Raw genomic sequence first — 27,755 nt, 5'->3', positions numbered from 1 at the left:
GTGCGTCTGTGTGTACCCCATAGTGATGATTTGATTGGCTGAGAATGGAATTTGATGCATGATGATGGAAGTGTGATTTTATTTATATAATCTTTCACTTATTTCACAATACCCATTCCACATAAATGTGTTTTTTGACAACTTCTATAAACTTTATAAACATCTGTTCCGGAATTCCTGTTCTGTCTATAGAAGTGTCTATTTGTACGTCTCTAAATGTTTTGATGATTTGAACATGGTGGACCCTATTGGAAACAAGTGTAATGCTTAATTGGGTCGTCCACTCACAGTTAACAGCCTTTGTATTGAGTTTGTGCTTGAAATGTACTGTAATTCTGCAAACTGTTAATAAATTCTTCAATCAATCAATCAATCAATACAGTAGCTTTGTGTATACCGTCTCGCATTGTCGAGGAAGTTTACAATGTTTATTGGGATTTTCGCTATGGCTGTCTGTCTGTGGGTAATCTCGCAATCTACTACACCACCGGTTCTCAAACAATGGTACAAATGCGTACCACTGGTGACATGCATGCTCCCTCTAGTGGTATGTTTTTCCAAAATATTTAAATACGAAATTAAATATGACAAAATATCACAAAGACAAACAGAAGCTGTCCAAGTCTACAATTAAAGCCTGTGCTACAACCATAACCAAAGCACAAAAAGATTCGTAAAGTGCCAGTGTCCACATGCGAAAGACGCAAGTCGCACACAATTGGCCAACAAATGAGTCTACCATTAGCCAAAGAGATGACACACATCATGTGTGGGGAGAAGGCTGCCAAACAGTTCAACTTGGTGCCACAGCCACTTTGAGCGTGCATCATTGCATGCGTACGTGTGGTTGTGTGTCTATGTTTGAAGTAGTACAGTGATCCTTAATGTACCGCAATCTTGCTGTGTGTGCGTGTGTGTGGCTGAACTGTCAACGATACATAATATTCTTATTAGCCTTGCCGTTCTTTTTTTGTGCAGTATAAATGGCAAATGGTAAATGGTGCATTTATATAGCGCCTTTATCCAAGGCGCTTTACATATATTGTGCATTACATTCACCCATTCATACACCGATTGCAGCGGAAGCCATGCAAGGTACCAACCAGCACATCGGGAGCAATTTGGGGTTCAGTGTCTTGCCCAAGGACACTTCGACATGTAGACAGGAGGAGCCGGGATTCGAACCGCCGACCCATGGATCATTGGACGACCTGTTCTACCTCTTGAGCCACAGTCGCCACAGTCGCAGTATGTATCGTTCTCTCATTCGCTAATAAAGTAAATAATGGCTTCAATGTCAAATTGAAGAATGGACTGGTAACAAATGTGTTACAATTCTATTTTAATAATGAGAGAAGTGACATGGAACAGTATAGTAATACTGCTACTGTACCATTTAATGAAAATACACAAATGACACTGGAACAGTGATCGTCAAGCAGCATTCCAATCTACTATTACTGTAAATATGTGCAATGACTGGTGCATGGAATTAAAACAGATTCGATCTCGATTTTGGGACCTTCATGTCATGTGTGATTTTTTTATATTGCTAATAAATATTCTGCGGTTGTTCTTCATGAGTTTAATTTTCATCAGATTAACATACACTGACACCACGGCGCGTAAACAGCGCCTCAAACTGTGACTACGCCCACAAACGGGGGAAGTTGTGATTTTCGCTCGTTCACTGCAATGCAATTTGCGGCATTTTCAAAACAATATTGAGCAGAGTAGCGATTATCAAACATATTTGCAATGCCATACGTTGAAAGATCTGTTGCCCGTGGACAAGGCACGCTACCTCCGCAAGTTAGATAGCATCGGCATAGATGTTTGTCCGTATGTGATTAAGGATTGGACCAAATTGCATTGGCAGCCATAGAAAATTCCGGGGTAAATTCTTACCCCGGATGTGACGTTTTTGGGTGTTCCTGTCTAGCGTGGTGTCAGTGTATAGTGGAACCTAATCAATGCTACATTTCAAATCATAAGAAAAAACAGGTACCAAGAAAACAGGAACCCAATCAATGAACAATAAGAAAGATAACAGCTTTACATCAATTAAAATACACTCGTTTGTTGGAGTTGGAGTTTAATCACATAAGCTATATACTTCATCATGATAGACAAATAGCGAAAATACAAATAATACTTTAGTTTTTAACTTTTTACCCAAATTTGACCCAAAACAGGGATGCCAGAGTTAATGTGGTTACAGCATAAGAGTGTACAAATGGAACTTGAGGCCTGTTATAACTTATTTGTGGGTCCATTATTACACTTAATTAGTTACTTTTTATTTAGTTAGCTATTTTGTATTTTTACAGTGAATTTATTATTATGCGTAAATGCTCTTTTGCCGTAGAAATAATAAAAACCTGTATGAAAGTCTGCCCCTGGATTTGACTGGATTGGACTGGGGGGGGGGGGGGCAGGATACTCTTGAAGTGAGCTTATCACGGCTAGGTTGGGTTGAAGAGGGCTGAAATGAAGCAAGCTAGTCCGCATAGGCCTTATTTTTGTTGGAATGGGCTGAACTTGGCTGAGCTGAACTTCTCTGTTGGGCTCTCTGCTGGCCTGACCTTGGCAAAAGCTGCAGTGAACTTTGACTGTAACTCCTCTGTGCTGCTGCCCTTGCATCCCAGGGCCTGGAAGCAAATGTAACGTTTTGTGCACGCCTCTCAGTTACAACCCACATAACATGACAAAATGCCAACATACCCGGTGCACCTATGATACACACATACGTACACTCCGGACACAGAGAGATGGACACAGTTTAAAGTTACTGCATCAGACCGTATTATTATGCATATACAGATACAGATTCTAGTCACAAACTCCTGCCATGATTATATCCAGTCATTTTCATTTTAACACAGGCCATGTTTACTATATTCAAGGGCATGCATCCAACAACATGCTTTTTAGGTTGATGAAAAGTCACACATCATCCCTGCTAATGTCACATTCTGTCTCTTACACATCAGTAGGTACTACTAGGTAGGCCACTCAAAGATGCGGGCAGTGCAGTGCACCCCTTTCTTGTCGAAATTATGTAGCAGATTTGAGTGTCTGACTGGCCAGTACTCATTCTTGCATGGGATCGCACTGTTAAAACTAGCTGTAAGTTACTAATACATTTCACTGTACAACAACAAGTGCCAAAGTCAACCATTATTCTCTTGAATGACTGGTCCCTGCAAGTAAATCAAGAAGGAAGAAAAATCACACCTGTGTGAAGTGAGTGGTGCAACTCTGTGTGGGGGTCCCCGGGGGGTCCCCGGAAGTTGAGAAACGGTTGAGAAATGACAGAGTTACAGTGTGGGGGTCCCTCTACTCTACTGTACCCTCTACTGTACTGTACTGTACTGTACTGGCACACCCGAAATCATCATACAGTTAATATGTGCGTGTGTGTTTGTGTGTGTGTGTTAGGTTGCGCACAGGTGGTGAAAAACAGCCATGCTGTTTTCGTGCTCAGACCCAGGCACCCACCCACCCACACACATAGCTCCGTAAGGGAGTGGTTGCACCACTAAAAAATAAATCTGTTCAGGTTCTAAGTATGCACTTTTTAAAGTATTCTGCACTCCCATGTATACAGCTTTCTTGTGGTGCATATAAAAGAAAGGTAACATGCAGAGGCTGCCTTAAAGTGACCTACAATAATGCCCTGAGGATACTACTTAAGGTCCATAGATTGCATAGTGCCAGTCACTTGTTTGTAAAGTATGGAATCCACACGTTAGGCTTTTTAAGACTCAACAGCCTACAACAGACTCAACAGTATTATTGAGCATATAGTCAATCCTGGGAAGAGCCGTCTCCGCCTCCGGTACTCGTCCAGGCTGCATAAACACTGGAGAGTAGTTCTCTATTTTTTGAGTGGTGCAAACCACTCCAACAACTGGCTTTGTACCCGTGTACCTGTGTACCCGTGTTTGTTCGTACCAAAAAAACGAGCATGGTTGCTATGGTTAGCAACCAAAAAAACGAGCATGGTTGCTATGGTTAGTGTGTGACGTCACTGCACCACTCTTTATTTGTTTTATTGTTTAATTCTGTATGTACTCTATGGTCCCCCTGTGTGTCTGGAATGAAGTTTGAATTGAATGTAGTAGTAGTAGTAGTAGTAGTAGCAAAAAGTATGTTTTGAAGAAAATAGCAAAATGGTGGAAATGAGTGGGGCCTATATGGGAATTGTGTCATGATCCAAGGAATCCAGGGGACTATTTCACGAAACTTGTATTAGGGATTAAACCGGGATTTAACAGATATCCTGTTTTAATAAATCCTGGATCAGTGATTAACCGGTTTCATGAAAGCCGTTTAATCTTGCCAGATTAATTTAGCCAGTTAACCTGGATATGTTGAGGCTTGATTCGTTTTCATGAAAGCAATGCCACATTAGTTACCATGGAAACTAATGCTGTGTATTTAGCCTGCTCCAGACCAGGCTAACAGCCAGGTTTAACGTAATCCTGATGTCTTTAGTGTTCATTAAGCAGTCAATCTGATCACAAACCAATGATTTCTTTCTCACACTTATTCAATTATGTGTTTTGTTACCTTATTTTTATTAGCCTGCATTAAAACATCATATAGATACACATTACCATTAAAGGACTAACTTAAGCCCTATACAAAATCAAAGAACGGAAATATATAGGCTGCACAACCTCATCATGACAGCTTGTGAGCTTGTAGATCGCTCCAACTGCTTCTGGCGTAACGTTCCGCCTGATAAGCTTTATTATTGATATCAAACCGGATCATTGATTTTTTATTTTTTGCTTGGCCTTGCCTTCTTTAGCGATCCTAGACCGGATTCCGCAACCGCGCTGCCGTTCACCTCCCTTTATACAGGCTGACTAAAAAGCTGAATAACTCGAAATCTACGGAGCTCTCCATGGTTTGGATAAAACGTGCGATGTTCAGAGGTCTTTGCTGATTATCCGGCGATCTAGATGGGAACATTGGCGCTTTCTAGAGCAAGGATGACTTTATTTTAGCTCGCTAGCATTGACGCTATTTATTTAGCATCTAAGATGGCCGCCCAAACAGGATGTGAGTCCAGCGTGTGTTACACTACAAACGGCTCGGCAGTCTGCGGTTGGCTCTGCGTCCACCAGGTGGCAGCAGATGGGTTAAGAAGAATCAAATGGGCCTACAATCCGTTATTTTTTTATTTTTTTTGTAAAAGTGAAAACATTACTAAAATGTGTTACCATTACTCATTGTTATACAACATATTACCATTGTAACATTTCATGCACCAACGTTGGGGTAGTAAATTATTCAGTCTATCTACTATTGAGAGCATTTTCTCTCTTTTATTATAGCAGCAGTATTTCTTTTAGAAGCTTAAATCCTCGTATGAGTTAGTCTGTGGAATAGATTAGAAAAGATACTGAGATATACAAAAGGGGCGGTAATGCAACTATTAAGGATGCCAACTACCATAACACCCCACGAAGAAGGATCAGTAAATCTGTGCTCCACCGCATGGGTCTAGTGAGGAAAGATTTGCACAAGCCAGGATTTATGATCCTGGCTCGATAAATCCGCCAATTCTCAGCCTTGCTTGGCTTTAGTGGAACGGAATAAACCAGGCTGTACGGACCAGGATTTAACAAGCCTGGTTTTGGCTTAAATCCTGGATTAGTTAATCCAGGTTTCGTGAAATAGGCCCCAAGGGAAGACAGGTTTTGATTATATGATTCAGGGTTAAAAAGTTACAAACCAAAAGTGCAGTGGCCTGTTATATTGTCAACATGAGGCCACTTGAAAGGTTTGAGTTGAAAAGGGTGGAGGTTCTTCCTTGGCCTACTGGGAGTGTGCGTGCAAAGTTTCACACCGATCGGTGCCTGAGATATCTCTCTCTCTCTCTCTCACACACACTCACACACTCACACACACACACACACACACACACACACAAAATAATGGAGATTCTATAAGCAAATGACTTTCATACACAATTTAGAAATTTGTGGGACTTAAAAATGCCATTTCTGATTACCTTGCATTGAATCTCTGGAGAATTAAGAGATCCATCCTATTTCAGCACATCATTATGAAGTGGTGGTTTGGCAGGTACAGAGGTGTCCAGAATAGTTCCACCTATAAAAGGTGCAAAGAGATTTAAAGTGGTTGAGATATGATCTGCTTATAATCAACAGTGTTTGGTTAGTAAAAGGAATGCTTTCAACATCATAGATTACAGAGAGCTCCAAATAGTGCAACCTAATTTTAGCATATTATGTACAGACAACACATCAGCGGTTTTACTGTACCTATAAACTGACAAGAAAGCATTTAATTTATTTCTTTTTCATACATATCTTTCCACTCACCATTCACCCAAACAAATCTCAGTTGTTGTTTTTTTTGTCAAATACGTTTTTATTAAGAACAGGTTATAAATATATATATATATATATATATATTTATTTATTTATTTTTTCCCTTTTATGAAAAAACAAAAAGAAGAAAGGAAAGAAAAATCAGACCCGACTGAACTGAGTGGTGCTGTACTGTACGTGTGTGTGTGTGTGTGTGTGTGTGTGTGTGTGTGTGTGTGTGTGTGCGCGACTGCGCGTGTTAGGCTGTGCAACACTGACACGTGGTGGTGAAAAAAAACGCTATTTCCGTGCTCGGACGGACCCAGCCAGGGACGGACCCAGCCAGGGACGGACCCAGCCAGGGACAAACATTGCTGGGCAATGGAGTGGCTGCACCACTCAAAACAGGCAAAAATAAAATCACACCCGTGTGAACTGAGTGGTGCTCAGTGTTGGGGTCTCCGGGGGGGGTCCCTGGAACATTGAGACCCCCAGGAATGCGGCCAGGGGGCTGGGCCGGTGAGCCGCCCGCGTCCAAAACGGTTGAGAAATGACAGAGTTACCGTGACGCTATTTCCGTGCTCGGACAGACCCAGGGACCCAGGGGCACAGGGATACACATTGCTGGACAAACCCAGAATAATTAGTACAGGCTCAGGGTGAATATGAATACTAAGAGAATGTCTTAAATATCGTAATCAAATATCTCTGTATCAGAGTGCGAAGAAATATCTGGGAATATCTTATGTATGTCTGGAGTTTATAGAGCAGCTCTGTTTTTACTGTACATTTTCTGTAATCTTAACTGTTAATTCATTATGTTAATTATGTTTATCAGCAGTCAATTAAGTCTTCTTTTTGCTGCCTACACCAATCTAGTGAGATTTTCTAGAGAGTGTTCAGATGTATTGTTATTGCCCGTCTTATTAAAAAGTCAATGTGTCTTAGTAAAAAACTAGTAAGGTTTAAAACTTGGATGGAATGTGTTTTTGCGACAGCGTTGCTATCCATAGTGCTCAAGCGCGCATAGCGGTACATCTAGCACACAGCACCACTTACTCAAAACATCTTGCCGAGGCTACATGTACAGTATATAAGTAGGGATGTGCCGACGAGACATTTTGGACGATATCCGATATAATTAATGGACTCCGCATTGATGATGTCACTGGTGGACGTGTTTCTGAACTGTCCACAGCCCTCCTATGAGACACAGACCGAGTAGAAAAACATCTGTGGCATTTTATCATGAACATTAGTGAGGACCATTTATATTTTCTTATATGAAGAAAAGTGGTGAAGTGGTCCTTTAATCTCTTTCGCATAAAGTACCTTTCTATCATTTACAATTTAGGTATTTAGCAGTCAATCTTATCCTTATCACACACACACACACACACACACACACACACACACACACACACACACACACACACACACACACACACACACACACACACACACACACACACACACACACACACACACACACACACACACACACACACACACACACACACACACACACACACACACACACACACACACCTTTTAATATGCATATTCCCGTTAACATCAAGATTGTACAAAAGCGGGGCACCGTTGGCCTAGTGGTGCATACCACATACAGGCTCTAATGCAGCCTGACAGTGAGTCACGAGTGCTGCGTGTCTCTCTCCCCATTTCCTTCATCACTGTGTCATACAATAAAGGCAGAAAAGCCCAAATAATATCGGGAGTGTGAGACTGTGTGGGCATGTGCATGGTCAGCACCAGATTCGGAACGGTAATAGACTTGCACTCATCAGGGACAAATTGAACACTTTACCATGTCCCTACTTATTATTTTTGATCATGTGCATGAGTGAATCAGAAACCACACACACTTTCACTTTATTTCACTAAAAACAAATCCTCTGAACAGATTCTTTGGCCAGAATAATTTCGGCATATTGTCCCTTTACGGCTAACGGTGACCCATAGTTGCTACAAACCAAGGACAGCACACGTCGCTCATGAATCGATTGGTGAATGGTCTAGCACCACCACCGATGGACAGCGATATGCACGCTTTGACCCAAACATGTTTTTTTTTATCCCACGATTTATAACCCATTTTTCACCCGGTGCCAATTGCCTTAACTGTAATCCAGGGCACTACTCTCCCTCTGCCAACCTGGGGAGAGCCTCGAACATACTTCCTTTAATGAAGGAGGAGTGAGCAGGCTGCTTCTAATCACCTGACAGGAGGGAGTTTCCCCGGTAGGACTTAGTACGTGGAACACGTTATTCCTGACCAAGGGAGGCAGTATAGAGATCAGGATTGCTGCATGTTTTTTGTGCGGGTACCTACCCTAGGGCAGGCGTTCTCAACCTGAGACATGGCCAAAGCATTTCCAGGGGTCCCCAGCCAAAAACATTGAGAACCCCTGCCCTTTCGCCAACCCCACCTAGGCACTGATGACACAGAGGAGAGAACAAACTCCCAGAGCCCACAGCGTCCCCAGCGGGAATCGAACCCAGGACCTTCTAGCTGTGAAGCGACAGCACTACCGACAACGCCACCGTACCCCCTCCAGCACCATGTTGTAGTTACTCAGGGATAAAATACTCAAAGTAGAAAGCAGAGAAAATGTCACCATCTCTTTAAACTTTAAACAAAGTAGGCCGGCTTACAATATTCAAAGACAAAGTAGACACACACATACTGTACTGTATGTGTGTGTCTGCGCAACAGTGACACTTGGTTGTGCTCGGACACAGCCAGGCACACACATAGCTGTCTATAGGAGTGGTTGCACCACTCAAAATCCACTGTAGACATGTTATGAGCTACTTCCTTTCAAGAAATTCCTTGGAGGTGATCTTTTTTCTAAGTGTTGGAAGTGTTGAATATCACTCGGATAGATAGATAGATCTCTCGCCTTTGGACCACAAAGTCATGGGTTCGATCCCGGGCATTGCCAACTCAGTGTATGAGTAGCACGGCTTGGTGCAGCAAGTCGTGCAGGAAGTACTGGGAGCTGATGGTAGGTGTGGCGCTCCACCTCAGCAATCCATCTCCCAGGGGTCTAGTGCATTGTAACGGGGATAGATAACCGCGTGTTACCGACAATAAGCCACTCCCGACCTACTTCTACTCAATGGCCCTGCGTACCACCCGTTTTGAATTTGCACATAATGCAGGAGGCAGCAGGAGGTTGCTTTACTGATAACGAGCGCTTCCATAATCTGCAAGGAATTTCTTGACCGAAGTAGCTCATATCATTTCTACAGTGGATTTTTATGAAACAAACACTTGGCAGATTGAAAGGATAATTCAAGCTTTTCATACAGCTGCAATGTTGGTGAGTCTGACGTTGTTTAATACAATCAGATAGGACTTTTCTATTTGGATGAATGGGCTGTTAATGGGAAGTTGCACCTAGTTGGCACCTTGCTAGCAAGATGGCCGTGGTGTGCATAAGGTCAATACTGTAGGCTTCTCCTCAAGCATAGAAAGAAGCATGAGTTCAGTCCACTGCCCCCCCAGGTTGACAGAGGAAGTGTAGCGCCCAGGTCAGGATTACATTAGATAATTGACACTGGGTGAAAAAAAAATGGGTTGCAAAATCGTGGGATAAAAATTATAATAAAAAATAAATAAATAGTGTAGGCTTACATAAATGCACAGCAGCCACATTGGAAAGACATTGGGCCTCTTCCTTAACGGAAGCAGCACCATGACCAGCAGTGGTTCCTTATGGAGACACAAAGGAGACTCTTTATGTCTCCATAGGGAACCACTGCTGGTTGGCTTAGGAATGCAACAAAAATATAATATCCATGGTGTGAGTAATTGATAAGGGCAAAAACACACCCGTGTCAGGTGAGGGGCGCTCTTATCATCATACATCATGTCATTCCGGCCAATCAATTTGCATCCTCACCCTCGTCTTCCATGTTTGTGTTAGGACAATGTTTGTGTTTACATGCACCAAAGCTGGACATAGGAGGGGCTTGTGCCCCTCAAAACAAATGGTCATGTTGGGGTCACTTTAAGATTACATCATGGCAGCCATGTCTATGGGATTTTTAATGCTTGTTTAGAGTACTGATGTAGTCTATGGACTTTAATGTTTGTTTTGCACATCTTTGACTTCTACTTTGAAGTCCCCTTTTTACGGCAAGTCTCGCCGTATAGATGGGTGTCGTTGGTCTGTGTCTAAGTCTGTCTGTGTGTCCGGAGATAATCTTGCAAGCCACCAGACCGATTAGCACCAAATGTCTTGTGCCCACTGCCGGTCTGTGGCCTAATCAAATTGGGGGCCCTTGAAATAAAAATGTTTTAGGGAGTCCTGAGAACATAACAGTGGATTCCTGGCTTTAAGCAGGGGAACTGGGGTTTGCTATACGGAAAAGACTTTGGATGTGGTGGTTTGGCATAGAGCACCGAAGTCCTGACGTCACTCGCTCATCCCCTGGTTCTGCCTGGTTCACGGAAGTTATTTCTCTATGGAGAATAACATGGGGTCATCTTAAAATAGTTTAATATAATTTGCATTGTGGTCCAAAAATAAACAAGCTGTCTCTGCGTTGTCAGGGAGGTGTCTCTGTATCGTTTGCGACAGTCAGTCACTCATATATGAGTCTGTTTCCAGCGAAAATGTAACTAATTCAGTAGCAGTAACAATAGTGTTTTCTTCAGTTGATTCTTCATATCCATATGAGTGAAACGGCCGGGATGACATGTTTATTTTTTAAACACAGTTCTTATATGAGGCGATCTAAAATCTCCCTATGGGGATTACTATGCAAATAAAAAGTACATGAACCTGTGGATTTGCGCCCTCTACCGATATTGATGTCAGACTTCGGTGTTCTATTGGGTACTGATGTAAGGGCTCCAAGTTCCAACTGGATTTCTAGTGGGAGTGAGAGGTCCCTAAAACAGCTGCAAAAGGCCATGACCACTATGAGTGAGCAAGAAGACTTGAGGCTTACACTGCAATATTATTTTATTACTTGTCAGGTACCAGGCCAGAGTGGCCTTCAGGATATGATACATCTGCTAAAATCCTCTTACGCTCCTTTTCTCATACTCTGTGACTCCAACTTTCTCCATTGCACTCTAAAGAAACATGCCCTGCCATCTTCTTCATTTTTTTTGGTTACATAACATCCATGATGACAGTCGATCAGCATGCTGTCAAGAGTGCAAGAGTGAAGTACAGAGAGGGAAAGAGTGAGCTGATGGTGGGAGAATGATTGAATGCAGCCATCCTTAGGGAATAGGCTATAGAGTAAGGGAAAACACTGTGTGACAGCAGAGGTCATACACAGGCTGAGGGAACATGTGGGCCCTCGCCCAGTAACCAATGTTTGCTTTTCCTGCCCACATATGAAGCTCCTCTGTGTAACATTATAACTCATTCCACATTGCCTTTAGGAAAGCACCCATACAATTTTAACTCCAGAAGAGCCCACACAGATTCCCAAAACTTGCCAGACAACATTTTGTTGTCTCCACCAGAGAGAGTATGTTTTGCACTCCATCAGTCATGTGTGCGTGTGTGTGTGCGTCCGTCTGTGTACAGCTACAGTAATCTCCGGCACCGTTGGCGCGGCCGATGCCAAACTGCGCAGTGCGCACACACACTCCCTGGATACAAACGACGAACCTCTGCCCCAATTCTTCCACAAAGGCCTGTTATAGCGCCACCATGAGGCTGACTTTTGCTAAATACATTTCTTTATATTACTTGTACACATTTTATGAATACATCACGCAACTCGGTATACTCCATCTCTATAGTCATGTGATCAACACGGACCACTCCGTCCCCATATTCCATCCCCATTACCACTAGGCAGAGGAAGAAATGGCAGTATGGCAAAACTGACTGATAGTGGCGCTATAACAGGCCAATCGGTTTGTTCATCAGTCCACCTCTGTAGCTACTAACAACATATCTCAATAACTACAATAACAGACTGCTGTCTAATCAAAGACTCAGTGCACCTGCTCATATCCATCTGTGATTATTTGCTGCTTCCGTATCCAACATGGCAGCCATTTAAACAAACAAACCATGTCATTACAACTAAACATTGCTCTCAAGAATGCTTTTGAAAACATTTGAAGCGGAAAAATATACAAGTCGAAAATTGATTCCATTTGATGAATGAACACTTGGATTGATTGAACACTTCCTTTTTTTTTTTCGAGGCGACCGCGTCCGCCCAGCTCGACACTTTCATTACCATAAGCAAGGAAATACTTAGCCGCAATTTTCAACTCTAGATTTGGAATGAATCTAGATTTGCAATACCCTCCATTGACATCCCATTGATCCAAATTCCATTTCTGATCTGCTTGTATTAAACAATGTTAAACTCACCAACATTGCATCTGTAGGGAAAACCTGAAGTATCCTCTTTCAAACTGCAAAGCGTTTGTTTCATAAAAATCCACCGTAGACATGTTATGAGCTACTTTCTGTCAAGAAATTCTGTGCCGTGATATTTTTCTAAGTGTTGGAGTTTGGAAGCACTCGTTTTTATTTAAGGGAAATACCACTCATTTTCAACATGTTACCATGTCATTAATATACCTTAGAGTTGTTGTGTGGACATAATAAAAAAAGTCCCCCCATTCTGTTCTGTGTTGCCTAGAACTGAGGTCTGAAAAAAATCATTAACATTGTGAAGTACATCTTGATGTCATCAAGATGTAGTACTTCACAAATGTTAATGATTATTTTCAGAAATAAATCTAGAGTTGCAAATTGCGGCTAGGAAATACTTTGTTTTGTTGTTACATTTGGGTCAATTTATTTATTTATTACGACCGCAGATCGCATTTACTATGAAATCGTACATTTCCCGTCAGTCAGTCACTCAAAATCCCCATACATGGTAATGCCACCATATACGGTGCGAGATCGCTTCTCTCCCTTAGGCATCTTACTGGTTAAGTAGGCTCTGTGTAATAAGCGGGTATATGTAGAAATAACCCCCTTCACCCTGTCTGGTCACTGGTGTTAATTCTCAACAACTACCGGTGTGGCATATAGTAATCACTTGCATTATGCAACCAAATCAAACTAAATCAATAAACCAAATGTATCATGCACAACATTACTATGATCTTAATGACGGCTGATATTGTTTTAAATGAACACAAAATTGTGTTTGGGGGAAGGAGCTGTGCTAGCGACTCCTGGGCGGGTGTTTAATGGAAGAAGTAGGACAAGGCCACTACATCATTCAGGTTGCGGGGCTCCTCACTGGCAGGTGAGACAATAGGGTACAATATCAATAGCAACACAGAAATGTTTGGGGAGGAAGAAAGGGGTAAAAATAATAAATAATTGGCTTCTCTGGATGTAAAAATATAAATAAAGTCCTTGTTTTCTGCTTACAGTGCGGACAACTGTACTCAGAAACTGGCCCTGACTCGTGGTTCCTAGAGCACTTTCAAGCCAAGGAGGCATATAACATAGAAACAGGGATTATCCATTGAAATCTTTTACCACCAGCCAACCACCCTCTCGTTGTTTGCCTGTTTATTTAAGGTGAACAGGTGCAAACTTGTTAACGCATGTATAGCCCAAATCTCTACTTGTGGCCTGAGGCATCACTGCATCAGTCAGTTTATGTTCATGCAAATGTCTGTTCAAGAGCAGAGATGACGCAAGAGCCAAAACTTGAGATTAGATTTGGAGATATATTCAGTCAACGGTCTATATTTGGCCAGTCTAATGGCCAAGAGAGTTCTACAAAGAATGTGCATTGGAATGGGAAGATAAGGTGAAAGGAGCTGGATCTGCACTTCATATACAGAATATTACATACTGCATATTATGGTAGCCTCCATAATGTAACATTAACATTCACTGTATGTACAAATACAATAGTCTTAGATAGGCATGTAACAAGATATAGCCTATCGTCTTTCTTTTTCTTTCTTTTTTAGGGGGGCTAGTGAATTATGGTGTGTGTGATATGAAATGTGAGCTTTAATCATATTCCATCATATTCAAGTGTTTGAGAGAAATGAGACTGAGTCACTTTCAGTAGAGCACTGTAGGGGAGCTGTGTGTGTGTCTGTGCCCAGGTGATGGTCGTTGATGCCCATTAATACATCAAGGAAGGCAATTATGTTTCTGCACTGTTTAAAAGTAATGCTACTTCTTTTGCAATGTAGTTAAATAAAAAATGTGGAAAAAAGCTCGGGAGGGAAGATAAATTATATAAAATTTAAAAAAATCGCATCATGAACCTCATAGTGATACGAATCGTATCGTGAGTTGAGTGAATCGTTACATGACTAGTCTTAGATACTGTAGGTGATTTTAGCACAAAACATGGAGGCAATATCTCATCTAATGCACTGACATAGTATGTCCATGATATAAGACCCAATGCCATGAATCGGATACATACAGATGCACAGGAAGACAGACACAGAGATCTTCATACAGTATATGGGGCATAAAAGGGACACAGACAGACAGAACCTGCAAATCCCCATAAATGGAGTATTGTAACCTAATCATAGTATTGGTTTCATACACTGGCCTGGACTTCATAATTGGGCATGCCTGACACAGAACTCCATATGGACATAAAAGGGACATAGACAACAGGTACAACCTGTTGTCTGCGCAACAGTGACACTTGGTTGTGCAAACAAACCAAACGCAATTGTCGTGCTCAGACACAGCCAGCCAGGCAGGGACGGACACAGCCAGCCAGCCAGCCAGCCAGAGACACACATAGCTGTCTATAAGAGTGGTTTCACCACTCAAAAAGATCACACTCGTGTGAAGTGAGGGGCGCTCTTATCATCATACATCACATTCCGTGCTCAGCCAATCAAATCATCACAAATATCATTCCGGCCAATCACAATTTGCGTCCTCACTTTTCCATCTTCATGTACTTCATATGTACTTTGCTCAGCCAAGCAAATCATCATTATTCACAATGTTTGCCAATGTTTGTGTTCACACAAACCCGGAAAACAGGGCTTAGGCCCCTCAAAAAACTTTATTTCATTTCAGTTATGGTTTTACATGATTATATTAATTTTACCTTGTACTTTTTTCATTCCATAAAAGAAAAGAAAAGGAGCAGGAAATACCTGCCCCTATAAGAATGTAGTAAACATTGAACAACTTCCCTGTATTCACATCTCCAAACAACCTGTTCATGCTCCTAATACTGCTTGAACACATGTTTACTTTCTAACTTTGACACAGGTAATAGTACTGTTTTCTCCATTATTGTCTCCACCAGGCCGAAGGCATGGGGAGAGAGTATGTTTTGCACTCCGTCCGTGTGTGTGTGTGTGTGTGTGTGTGTGTGTGTGTGTGTCCGTCCGTCCTTCCGTCCGTTACCAGCTAATCTCCGGCACCGTTAACCCGGTCGATGCCAAACTTTGCACACACACTCCCTGGATGCCAACGATGAACCTCTGCCCCGCATTTTCCAGAACGGCCTGTTATAGCACCACCATGAGGCAGCTTTTCACATTTTTTACCTAAAACTGCACCGATCTGCGTGAAACGTTGCATGCACACTCCCTAGAGGCCAAGGACAAACCTTTGACCTGCATTTTCCGCATCTGCCTTTTATAGCGCCACCAGGAGGCCGACTTTTGTAAAACACATTTTTTGATATTACTCCTCCAGATTCTGTCCAAAAATCTCACAAATCGTTACACAGTATCTCTATGGTCATGTGCTCAAGTCGGATCTGTCCGATATTTCATATTCCATCCTGATTGGCTATAATTGGCTTTCACAGTTTGCAAGATTGCCCTTTTTTGAACAAAAGCCTCAAATCATGAACGCAGCATGCAATTTACGTGAAATCTTTCACACATTTTCTTACTAGGCTGAGGAATATATCCCACCCTTTTCACATTGGCCTGTTATAGCGCCACCAACAGGTTGATTTTTGCAAAACACTTTTTTGGAACAAAATGCCTCAAATCATCCAATTGCCATCAAAGGCAAACATGTTTATATTACTCCTAAACATTTTGCCAAACATCTCACACAGTCCTATCCTCCTGGTGGAGACACTGCTGTATGTAATGTTGTAGTTGTATGTATAGGACCCCCTCTAAAACGAGATGCTGCATCTCAAGGGCCCATCCTCTCAATAAAATTCGGACAAAATAAAATAAAAGCCGATAAAATAAAAGTGTCAGTGAGGAGTGGTCATCTCCTTTAAGTAATTATGGTCCCTTTGTTGTCCAGAAAGAACTTTAAAGAGGAACAAGAGTGCTTTCTTTCTTTCAGTATCTCTGGTAGCTTAGCATGTTTACTAAGTAGCTCGTTTCTCTCTTTATTTTAAAATAACTGAGGGAACAATACTAGTGGTCTGGATTTGTATTATTTATTTATAATGCACAGGCTCAAGGGCGTGAGAGTGAGACCTCAATGCAGATTATCATATCCTGATGTTAATGAGGAGTGTAGGCAGAGATCACTAGGAGGTTATGAGTTAAATCCCCCCTGCACCCCTTCTCGTATTATCTGAGACAGTGTCTGTTTAAGATCAAGTCCAGCCCCAGAGCTTAGCGCCAGTGGGAGACCTTCTGCTTTTCTAGCTGGCCGACCAAGCTGACTCACTGAAAGGCAGGAACTGGTTGAACGGCGAATGCAGTCCTGTAATTATGTCTCTCTTCTCTTCCATACCTCCTCGCCACTCTACAGCTCTGACACATGTGTTACCTGATGAGCGGCCACGTGTGCTACAGTACCTGAAGGGGATCAGGAAGAGAACATCTGGATATGTTCTAAGAGCTGTAATCCTAGGAGCTCTCCACCACTCTTAATCCCCTCTGTACATTGTTTATTTTGGTCCTATTCTCTGGTCAATAGCCAGATTTCTGAGAAGTGCCCGCCAGGTTACTGAGGCTGACACTGTGGGGCCCCACATGGAAAACAAAGAAATGCCGGGCAAGTGTTTCCAACTTTCCACATTACAGTGGCTACAGAATTTGAGGCTCATAGACAAAAACGTGTGTAAAAGAGGTGTCAAAAAGGCTAGCCCGTTCTGCCTGCTTTTAACTACATAGTTACTACTGTATGTTTCAGTAAATTTGAGAAATCAGTCAGTTTGCAAACTAACTAGTAGGTTAGTCAATTTGAGAAAAAACTGACACTGATGGCAGGAGGATCACTTGTTTTGTTTCAACCAATCATATTTAAATCCATTTTCCAACTGCTGGTGAGCTTGGCCCGAAAAACACTTGCAGAAGAACAGTCATTTTGAAACAGATAATAAACAATTATAATCCACCAAGGCTTGCCAACTCCGATGGCACACTAGTCGCTGGTTGAGAATGAGGCCACCAGCTGTTCGACGCACCGGCTTGGGGGGTCTGTCACAAGTCTCAAGGCCTCGCTGCCGGCACGACTGCCTTGTTGAAACAAAACGAACGCTCCTCCTCCCATCTGTGTTTTCCTCAGGTTGATTAATGCACTAGTCCATCTATAGTTCATAGTTCTTAGTGGGGAAGGGACTTCTTGACCTTCATCCGTTATTTATTGCACTATACCTGTGATACTATAAACTGTGAATACTCTAGTACTTTATATTAGATACCTTCTCTGATTGCAATTTTTCACTGATCTATTGTGATACTCTTGTGATACTTGTACATTGCTGCTATTGTGTATTGTCTATTGTGTATTGTCTGTCTGTTTTAAAAAACGTTGATGTACTACTGCACTTTTGCCCAAGACAAATTTCCACTCGTGGGACAATAAAGTATATCTCATCTCTCATCTGCAAACTGACTGATATCTCTAATTTACTGACATATACATTATAAGTTAACGTTAATGTTTTCAAAGTGTGGACCGCGGCTCCCGTGGCCACCAGTGCCATGTGGGCCAAATGGAAGGGAGAAGGAAAATAAATAGAAAATATATAAAAATCACACTTGTGTGAAGTGAGGGGCGCCTCACTTATTTTAGCACTGTTTAAAGTGCTCTAAACAAACGTTAGAAAGTCCATACACTTGGCTGCCACATGACGCAATTTCCGAAATCCAGACGTTGGCGGGCTAGCTACCTAGCCCCTCAAAAATAATAATATATAATATAAGGTTGGGCTATATGCCAAAGTTTTCCTATCTTGAGCTTGTCGATCTGCCCGTTTTTGCAGCGCTGGTGTCAGAGTTCGTTCACGTTGTCAATAACAAAATAAACTAGATTACAGGCGGAGATGAAGTGAAGTTGAATCACTGCTTTGAATCAGCAGCAACAAGCTATGCTAACACAGTAGCCTCGGTCCCAGCCATAGAGTATAAAGAAGGATAGAGACTGAACTGGCACGAAGCTCCGCCCCCCCCCCCCCCCCCGATATTCATGTCAGTGGAAGTTGCCCAGTGGCGTTTTGAAGCACCCGGAAGGACCGTCTCAGAACGTCTACTTCCGCATTTGACCACCAAATTTGGTGGTCAAATGCGGAAGTGCAACCGAGCGCTCAATGTTAAAGCCCAGCTGCACGGGGTTTCCTCGTCATGAATCCACGGGTCTGCCTGCAGTCCTTCCTCTTACCACTAGGGCCCAGTGCTTCAACGTTGGAGCGCCTCACTTACATTATTTCGCTGTACAGGTTAATTGGGCTATACATCTGAAGAGTTGGATTTTCTATAAGGTTGAGTATTACTTTGCAAAGAGAAAATCGCCTAATAAAAATATTCGGCGATGGACTAATCCAATCACCGATTGCCGATATATTCGTATCATCACCCAACCTTAATATATATCCTAGACAGCTTGGCCTTCGGCCACACTGTAAAAACAGCAGAGTTAAAGACAAGGGGGGAAGCATATTTTACAACTGACAGTAGGCGTGTGGTCTAGCAGGCGGGCCAGGGGGTTAGTTTATTAGAGTTGTTTCTTTTACGAGGGACTGTCCTACAACACGTTGCGCTGCGACATGTTGTAAGCTTGTAGATAGCTTATTTTTGGTGCAGGACACACTTCTATAGAAGACTTCTATGTTGACTTCTTCTTTTTCACAATTATTATTTAACTACATTGCAAAAGTACATGAAAACTCCCGTCGGACGGTCGTTAAAGTTGATTGTTGGATAGCGTTTTAAAACAAATTCCTGGTATGTGCAAATGAATTTGGCCAATACCCCAAGCCCAACAACAAAAGGGGAGATTTATTATCATTATTTTATGAAATGGAACTGACAGCCTCTTCTACTATAAACACATTTTTATTCCATTAATCCAGAGTGGATGCATACAGTAGCCAATAGTGACGGCACCAACATACAAAATTCTGTTCTCTTATGACAGACTGTCATAAATAATAGTAATCAATCATACAGGGACACATTAGGATGACAAACATCAAATCAGTTGGAGAATATCCCACCAGTGCTATTATGTGGTAACAGTGTCCAGTAGCCATGGCAGTGACCTTCAAGCATGCCTGTTGTTATTTTCCGTAGAGGTCAGCAGTTCAGAATGTAAGGCATGCAAAGCCCCCCCCCCCCCCCCCCAACACGTTTTTCTTAATGTTTTCTGCCCCATCTTCTACAGTACCTATATATACATTTCTGTTTGTTCAAATGTTCCCCTTGAGGCCTGATACTCATGCCCACTTCTGTTTATCTTGAATGTGTCCTTTACTTATAGAATAGATGATGTGCCTTATTCGTTTCTCTGTCCAATTCTGTTTTTTGTTTTTGTTTGTTTGTTTTTAACTCATAGTATAATGAACAGTATACTGTAACTGAACGTGGTGTCATATCATAGCTATGTAAAATGGACCTGGGTTGATATTTCCAACAACACCTATCTTTGCAGAGACCTGTGAAAAAATAGAAGGGCTATTTTAGTCTGTTTCCCTGCAGGATATCCTTGGACAGCATGCATGTTTTCAAACTGTCACACAACATGTAAATGTGTGCATTGATGACTAGCCATACTGTGGGCACATTAACTTGTTGATACCTAACCTATGTGGGCATATTAGGTTAGATTTACACTCTTGTGTTAATAGCCATAACCATAATGTGCAGCCTGAAATAATTATGTGATCAAGAAAACAGATCATGACTGTTTTATTCATTAGTGTGTGATATACTTTGTTATGAGCAAAATAGCCAATCTTCAGATTCACATTTCGACTTGTTGTGAAGTTGTAGATCAGCTATTTTCAATATTTCTGAAATTTTTAAAACATTTTTTAAGATTCTTAAAAATCTTTGCTATAATGACAGGTTAAAAGTTTGGAGAGGTTATATACTGCTGAACAATAGATATCTGCAGAAGAAGGCAAAAATTCAAAATTAACAGCAGCCAAAATTCTTGCAAATAGTTGGAACTATGAGGCACCAAAAATGGCTACCTCTATGTTTGACTGGCGTGAATCTAGTTTGCGTCCGAGCATAGGCATGGTCTGGGCACGGTAACGCCCCGTCTGCCTCTGATTGGCCTACCGACACTGCCCGTCTCGACTGTCCTCCGAGATGCGAGGTTACTCCGTGGTGGGAAATAATACAAGAGAATGACAGCTTGGCACGCGCGACAGAATGCGAGAATGCAGCCTTGTAACTAACTTGTAAGTTTTATTTTTGTAAAAGAGGCAAACTAATATTGTTTATGCCGTTTGCTTTGATGGAATAATTGATTGAACATGTACGCCGTAATATGATTTGATATGGGACCGGGTGTGTTCTAAATAAAGTGTTTGTGTTGATTGTGTAATTTATTTGTATGTGTAAGTAAACGTGAAACATTGTACTGTCCCTTCACCTTTATCCCTTTTAGTATAATATAGTATTAGTTTACTATAATTAGATTAATACACGATAAATAAACACTAACACTTTATTTAGAAGTACTACACACCCAAATCAAAGTACAACATACACGTGTGTTCAATCAATTATTCCATCAAAGCAAACAGCATAAACAATATTAGTTTGCCTCTTCTACAAAAATAAAACGTATCATTTACAGTTCTCTTGCATCATGCCATACTTGTATTATTTCCCACCACGGAGTAACCTCGCATCAGACTATCCAGCATAGTATAGCTATATCCACCTCGGAGGACAGTCAAGACGGGCAGTGTCGGTAGGCCAATCAGAGGCAGGCGGGGCGTTACCATGCCTATGCTCGAACGCAAATTAGATTGACGTGTTTGACTGTGGCTATAGCTGCTTTACCATACCCCACACTGACACAACCTTGGTAACTGCATTCACATTCTCTCTTGCCATTTTCTAAGAACAATTCAAATGTTGTAGTCGTGCAACGAGGTACTTGGATTCAGAAATCAGGAAAAGGGGGTACTGAAGCCAAAGACCTTTGAGAACCTGTTCTGCTGTAACAAAAACAACTGAAGGAAAAGGAAGTGTAAGGAATTGCCATAGAACAGAAACAACAGATAATGACGATCAACAATATTTAGACTCATACCCAGATATATCGCTACACAATCCATGGTTCTGCATGTGATGTATTGTCAAACATGTGAATAGACAATGACATACATGTATATGGATTGGATAGTGCTATGGTCAAGCAGACGGTAAACTAATTGTTCAGAAATCTGTGTAGCATTATACATATTACATTTTTGTCAGCAGGAATAAAGAAAAGCACTTTGGGCAACATGGTCGGAAGAAGAAATCATCTGCCTCTTCCTGAAGTAGCATTGGTATCTTGCTACACTAATTGAAAGTGGGCCGATACAGTATGGTACAGTACAGTATGGTACCACAGTACAGTACAGTACAGTATGCAACAGTACAGTACAGTACAGTACAGTACGGTACAGTACAGTACAGTACAGTACAGTACAGTACAGTACAGTACAGTACAGTACAGTACAGTACAGTACAGTACAGTAGGGGTGCATACTTAGTTTAGACTAGTCATTGGTTAGACATAAGGTTGGATGAGGGGTGCGTTAGGGGTGCATACTAAATTTAGACTAGTCATTGGTTAGACATGGGTTAAGGTTAGGTGTGCTGCCCCGTGGGAGGTTAGGTTTAGGGTGAGGGTTTGAGATAGGTTGTAGGACTAATGACTGGTCTAACCAATGACTAGTCTAAACTAAGTACTGCAGTACGGCACAGTACAGTACAGTACAGTACAGTACAGTACAGTACAGTACAGTACAGTACAGTACAGTACAGTACCTGGATGAGTGGCCACCTGGACAACTGGCCACCTGGATGAGTGGCCACCCGGACAACTGGCCACCTGGATGAGTGGCCACCCGGACAACTGGCCACCTGGATGAGTGGCCACCCGGACAACTGGCCACCTGGATGAGTGGCCACCTGGACAACTGGCCACCTGGATGAGTGGCCACCCGGACAACTGGCCACCTGGATGAGTGGCCACCCGGACAACTGGCCACCTGGATGAGTGGCCACCTGGACAACTGGCCACCTGGATGAGTGGCCACCCAGACAACTTGCCACCTGGATGAGTGGCCACCTGGACAACTGGCCACCTGGATGAGTGGCCACCTGGACAACTGGTCACCTGGATGAGTGGCCACCCAGACAACTTGCCACCTGGATGAGTGGGCACCCAGATAACTGGCCACCTGGATGAGTGGGCACCCGGACAACTGGTCACCTGGATGAGTGGGCACCCAGACAACTGGTCACCTGGATGAGTGACCACCCAGATAACTGGCCACCTGGATGAGTGGGCACCCGGACAACTGGTCACCTGGATGAGTGACCACCCAGATAACTGGCCACCTGGATGAGTGACCACCGAGATAACTGGCCACCTGCATGAGTGGGCACCCGGACAACTGGTCACCTGGATGAGTGACCACCCAGATAACTGGCCACCTGGATGGCATGGCGTTAACTGAGTTTGTATAACTTGTAATAACTGTGAGCACAAAGTGACTGCCAAACTTCCAATTGGACAGTAGTATGGAAACAATGTCTTTAATGTTTACTATACTGCACATTGAAGAGATACAATATGATCAAATTTGTTTTGTTTGATCCATTTTATGTTCTTTAATTCACTATATTTTCCTGTATTTTGTCGTTGTAATATTTGTATTAAAAATATTAATATTATTAATAGTATTATTAGTAATATTAGTTTGAACTAAAAGTTGGTAAAAAACAAAACACCTTGAGTTTTACGAAATTCTTCAGCAACATTGAACACTACAGCATTGTCTTGTGCTTGTGTGGTTGTGTAAGAGAATATGTATACTCTGTGTGTGTGTGTGTGTGTGTGTGTGTGTGTGTGTGTGTGTGTGTGTGTGTGTGTGTGTGTGTGTGTGTGTGTGTGTGTGTGTGTGTGTGGTGTGTGACTGTGTGTGTGTGTGACTGTGTGTGTGTGTGTGTGCGCTGTTTCTAAACATGTGACATGTCTGAACATCTGAACACAAAAGACAGGCATATCCCTGAGCTGAGTTCAAGAACAAACACATAATGCACCCGTTCAGTGCTTCAGTGCCAAACCCAAAGTGAACAGTCAACACAGAAACTGCACTTCACTTGCAACTGTCAAAAAGAAACTATGTACTATGACTCCAGAATATTGCGGTACAAATAAAGCATAGCAGAATCGGTAACTTTGACAACGTTTAACCATGAAGTCAAATGAAACCATTGTCACTTACAGTAGCCTAGGTACTAGCTAGCAGCCAAAGAAACTTACCTTTTTACAATATGTATTTCTCCTGTCAACCTCCGACTCTGGCCAGTGAAGTTTGTTCCTCAGATTTCTCTCCTCTCAAATCTCAAGATGGAGGCAGAAACTTTCCAAACAAGTCCCTCTCCCCATACTTTTGACTGCATTAATTGTTTGCGTCTTTCAGATCCAGACCAGTTCTGCCTTATTGCAGCGTAAGCATGACAGCGATGATAAAGCAAGACTTGGAATAAGACAGACAGACCAGTGAGTGTTACAACACGCAGGTGCATGCTCACTAGCATAAAAAAACAGTGAAATGAACACTGCTTCTTCTCTCCACTAGCTCCCCTTGTGTGGGACTCCAACTCCACCTCCCTCCTGCTCCTCTCTGTCTGTCTGTCTGTCCGTCTCCCCTCCCTCTCCCCTGGCCAGCTGCAAGACACAGCAAAAGAAGTCGCACTGAAACGCAACTTCATTTCATATAGTGGAAAAACGTGGCACTAAATTATAGGCTTTAGTAGCCTACTATGATTATTATTCAACTTCCATGGACCATATTCTCCCAAGTTAAGTTACACCTGCACCTGGTGAGTTCACACGCACGCGCGCGCGCGCGCACACACACACACACACACACACACACACACACACCATGACTAATGAATGTATGAATGTATTCCAGGTAGAAGTCTAGTCAAGTCAGTGTAGCCTACCTAACAAATTCTGTTTTGACTACAGTTTGTGTAGGCTAATCTACTCTAAATAGTCTGCCTCTGTATTCTCTCTCTCTCTCTCTCTCTCTCAAACCTGTATCCCCATTGAATTAATTCAGAAGAAGGGAAGCTTACTCAGTCTCTTGGAAATAACGTCTCAAGGTCGGTTTGTTAACCCATTGGCTCTACTGTGAGCATGTAGATCAGCCATTTTCACAATATTATGTGGAACTGAATCAAACAAAATTTGTCCTACAATGCCAAGTGCCTGTCAGGTGTGTGTGGGGGTGGTGGTGATGTGGGCTTCAAATATAGGTTGGGGCCACAACCTGAAAAGTTTGAGAACCACTGCAGGTAGTTGAATTTTCTGCTGTCTACACACAACTACCCATCTTAAGATTTGTGGGTCCAATGCCGATCTCGATTTTACAGATATTTTGTCAAATAGGAAAGTCAAACATTGCTACATTTTAAAACATGTATAAAGAAGATGAAAATGTTTGCCTATAATTTCCACCCAGAATATATAGGGAGACCAGGTTTAAAGTGGTTAAGATATTATTTAATGTTGTTTTATGCTTTTACTTTTCTTTTATCTTTATTGCTCTGTAAAGCACATTGAGCTACATTTCATGTCATATACAAATAAAGTTCCAATATTATTATTAAGAATTGGGACAAATTGTCTGCAATTGCCGATACTGTCAAGAAGGTCAAATGATTGCCCCGGACGGCTGGCATAGACATCTGGGCCCCAAATTCAGGTTGACTGTTATTCAAAGTCAACAGGCATCAATGACAAATAATAAAGCCATCATGAAGTAAGTATTGTATTGTATTGTACTAATCGTTTATTTATACAAAACATAAACAACAGTCACATCACATTATGTCTGAAATTTCAAAAGAATTACATTTCAAAAGACCCCACAAACAATTAACTGTCCTCTCTCAAGGTTCTCCAGTTCAAAGCTTTGGCAAGTACCGTGCTGCATGCTGAACTTCAAACCATTGGGGAGATTATCTCAAAGAACCCTCAAGTATGAGCTCTCCACATTATCTTCTCTGAGTTATTTAACGGTTTTATTTGTATAATTATGTCTTTGTCCTGCTTGTTAGTTTGCTGGTTAAAATGGATGGGACTGACTGCAGAATCAGTGCCGGATTTAGGAGTTGAGGCCCCCCAAGCCCTTGCGGGTGGGCGTTCGTTTTGGCTGGGTGGCCGAAATTCTTTGGGGAGAGCCAGCCCGCAAACCCCTGAAATGCAGAGAAATCTGCATTTCGAGTGAATTGCAATACTTGCAATACTACTCGGAGTGGAATGTACTGTGTACAGACCCTTATGGTTGTGCAAATGTCCTTGAAGGTAACACCTTATCACAGTATCTAATTGGTTAATTGGTTGCCATGCCACACCTGCATCCAGCCCCCTCCAAGCTTGATTGATATATAAATATAATCAAAAGTGTCAGTCAGATTTTGACAGTGGTTAGATTAGGCTTTTGGTTTGTCTGCTATCAAAACTGATCTGTTGCTCTGATTTTTGTGTGACTTGACATTGTTGCAAATGAGTACATAAGCATTAATAATGATAAAGTTGCATTGTGGCAGAGACTATAGACTTAGCCAAAGGCTACTTACTGTATGAAGACATGAATGAATGATTTGGGCATATATGTGAATCATATAATTTTGATTAAAAAAAATATTATATTTGTAAGGTGACCATTTTAGAGAGAGCAATGCAAGTAAAGAAAGATTATGAAAATCATAGTAATAATAATCAATAGTGAAAATTAATGATATACCGGTATGTATGTTCTACAAATTTTAAACCACCTTAGTAAACCTGTTGACCGAGGTTGCCTCAGTATTTGGTGCACTCTTTTTCCCTTCTAAGGATCTAGGTCAAAATTCCACCCCAGAATAGGGTTGCTGCTAGGCGTTCCTGTGGTTAAATTGTATAAATCTCAATTCAAGTCACATCACAACTTAACCACATCTGACGTGAGTGACTCAAGTTCAGAAATCTTCCAAAACAGAGGTTCAGATTCTAATGTTTATATAGTTTATGTCATCCTTGACATGAAAATAGTGTGGCCCCAAGCAGAAGTCAGGGGACTTCTGGGGCTATTGTACCATCATATAGCACCACCTTGTGGCACTGTGTGTGTGTGTGTGTGTGTGTGTGTGTGTGTGTGTGTGTGTGTGTGTGTGTGTGTGTGTGTGTGTGTGTGTGTGTGTGTGTGTGTGTGTGTGTGTGTGTGTGTGTGTGTGTGTGTGTGTGTGTGTGTGTGTGTGTGTGTGTATTCTTTAAAAGTTCATGATAACAAATATTCTTCAATACTTACTGTAGTTTGTAGTACAATAATGTAAGTACCGTACATAACCACTTTAAAACATATTTGTGCTTCATGCCTTAATAATCAATAATTCATCATTATGACAAGGTGAAAATAGCAATGTTATTATTCCGATATTATTGAAAATGTTTCAAGTTTTTATTTGGGATTTACGCTTTTACAATGGCCCAAATACACCAGACTGAATAAATGAAATACATTTTCATGCAAAGCACTTATGAATTATGAAAGTTTTTGTTATATCATCTTTTTTTCTTCTTTTTTTTAACACCAAAACAAGCAATATTATGGGTGAAGATTGTCATCTTTGGAGCATACCAATAATTCAAGCAAAACAGGTAAGAACAGATGCAATGTAAATTCCAGAGTTAAATGTACCCGTAACTAAGGGTTAAATCAACATTGAGGATTTTACTGTCTGGACACCCTTAAGTTATGATCAACATCAGTGAAAGGCATTTCTTATCTATGAGTAGCCTATCTCATTTATAGAAAATATATTTACATACAGCACTATTCTGTATCCTGGTTGTTGCAAACAACTCTTTAGTTGCTGTCATGTTAAGGTTCCCTCACCAAATAAGTTCAAATTAGAACAGCAGTTTTGCTACAGAGTGCTAGTGTAGCTCAAACTCCACTTCCTTCATCTTACGCCCCCCCCCCCCCCCCCCC

The 27,755-nt window shown here is 41.8% G+C and overlaps 1 long non-coding RNA gene across 1 annotated transcript in view; it reads right to left on the bottom strand.

The window, feature by feature from the left end:
* Positions 1 to 24,309, bottom strand: part of LOC306927509 — a 74,901-nt gene extending 50,592 nt beyond the window's left edge. Inside the window, exons 1-2 of the long non-coding RNA XR_013790530.1 lie at positions 24,032 to 24,309; positions 6,029 to 6,129 (exon numbers count right to left, since the gene is read on the bottom strand). This is a non-coding gene — a long non-coding RNA (uncharacterized lncRNA). The remainder of the gene's footprint in view (positions 1 to 6,028; positions 6,130 to 24,031) is intronic.
* Positions 24,310 to 27,755: the final 3,446 nt, after the last annotated feature.

Source organism: Electrona antarctica (assembly GCF_951216825.1).
Source record: "Electrona antarctica genome assembly, chromosome: 8".
NCBI classification, from domain to species: Eukaryota; Metazoa; Chordata; class Actinopteri; order Myctophiformes; family Myctophidae; genus Electrona; species Electrona antarctica.
Note: the sequence above shows the minus strand (reverse complement) of the source record. Positions and strands in the feature narration are given on the sequence as shown.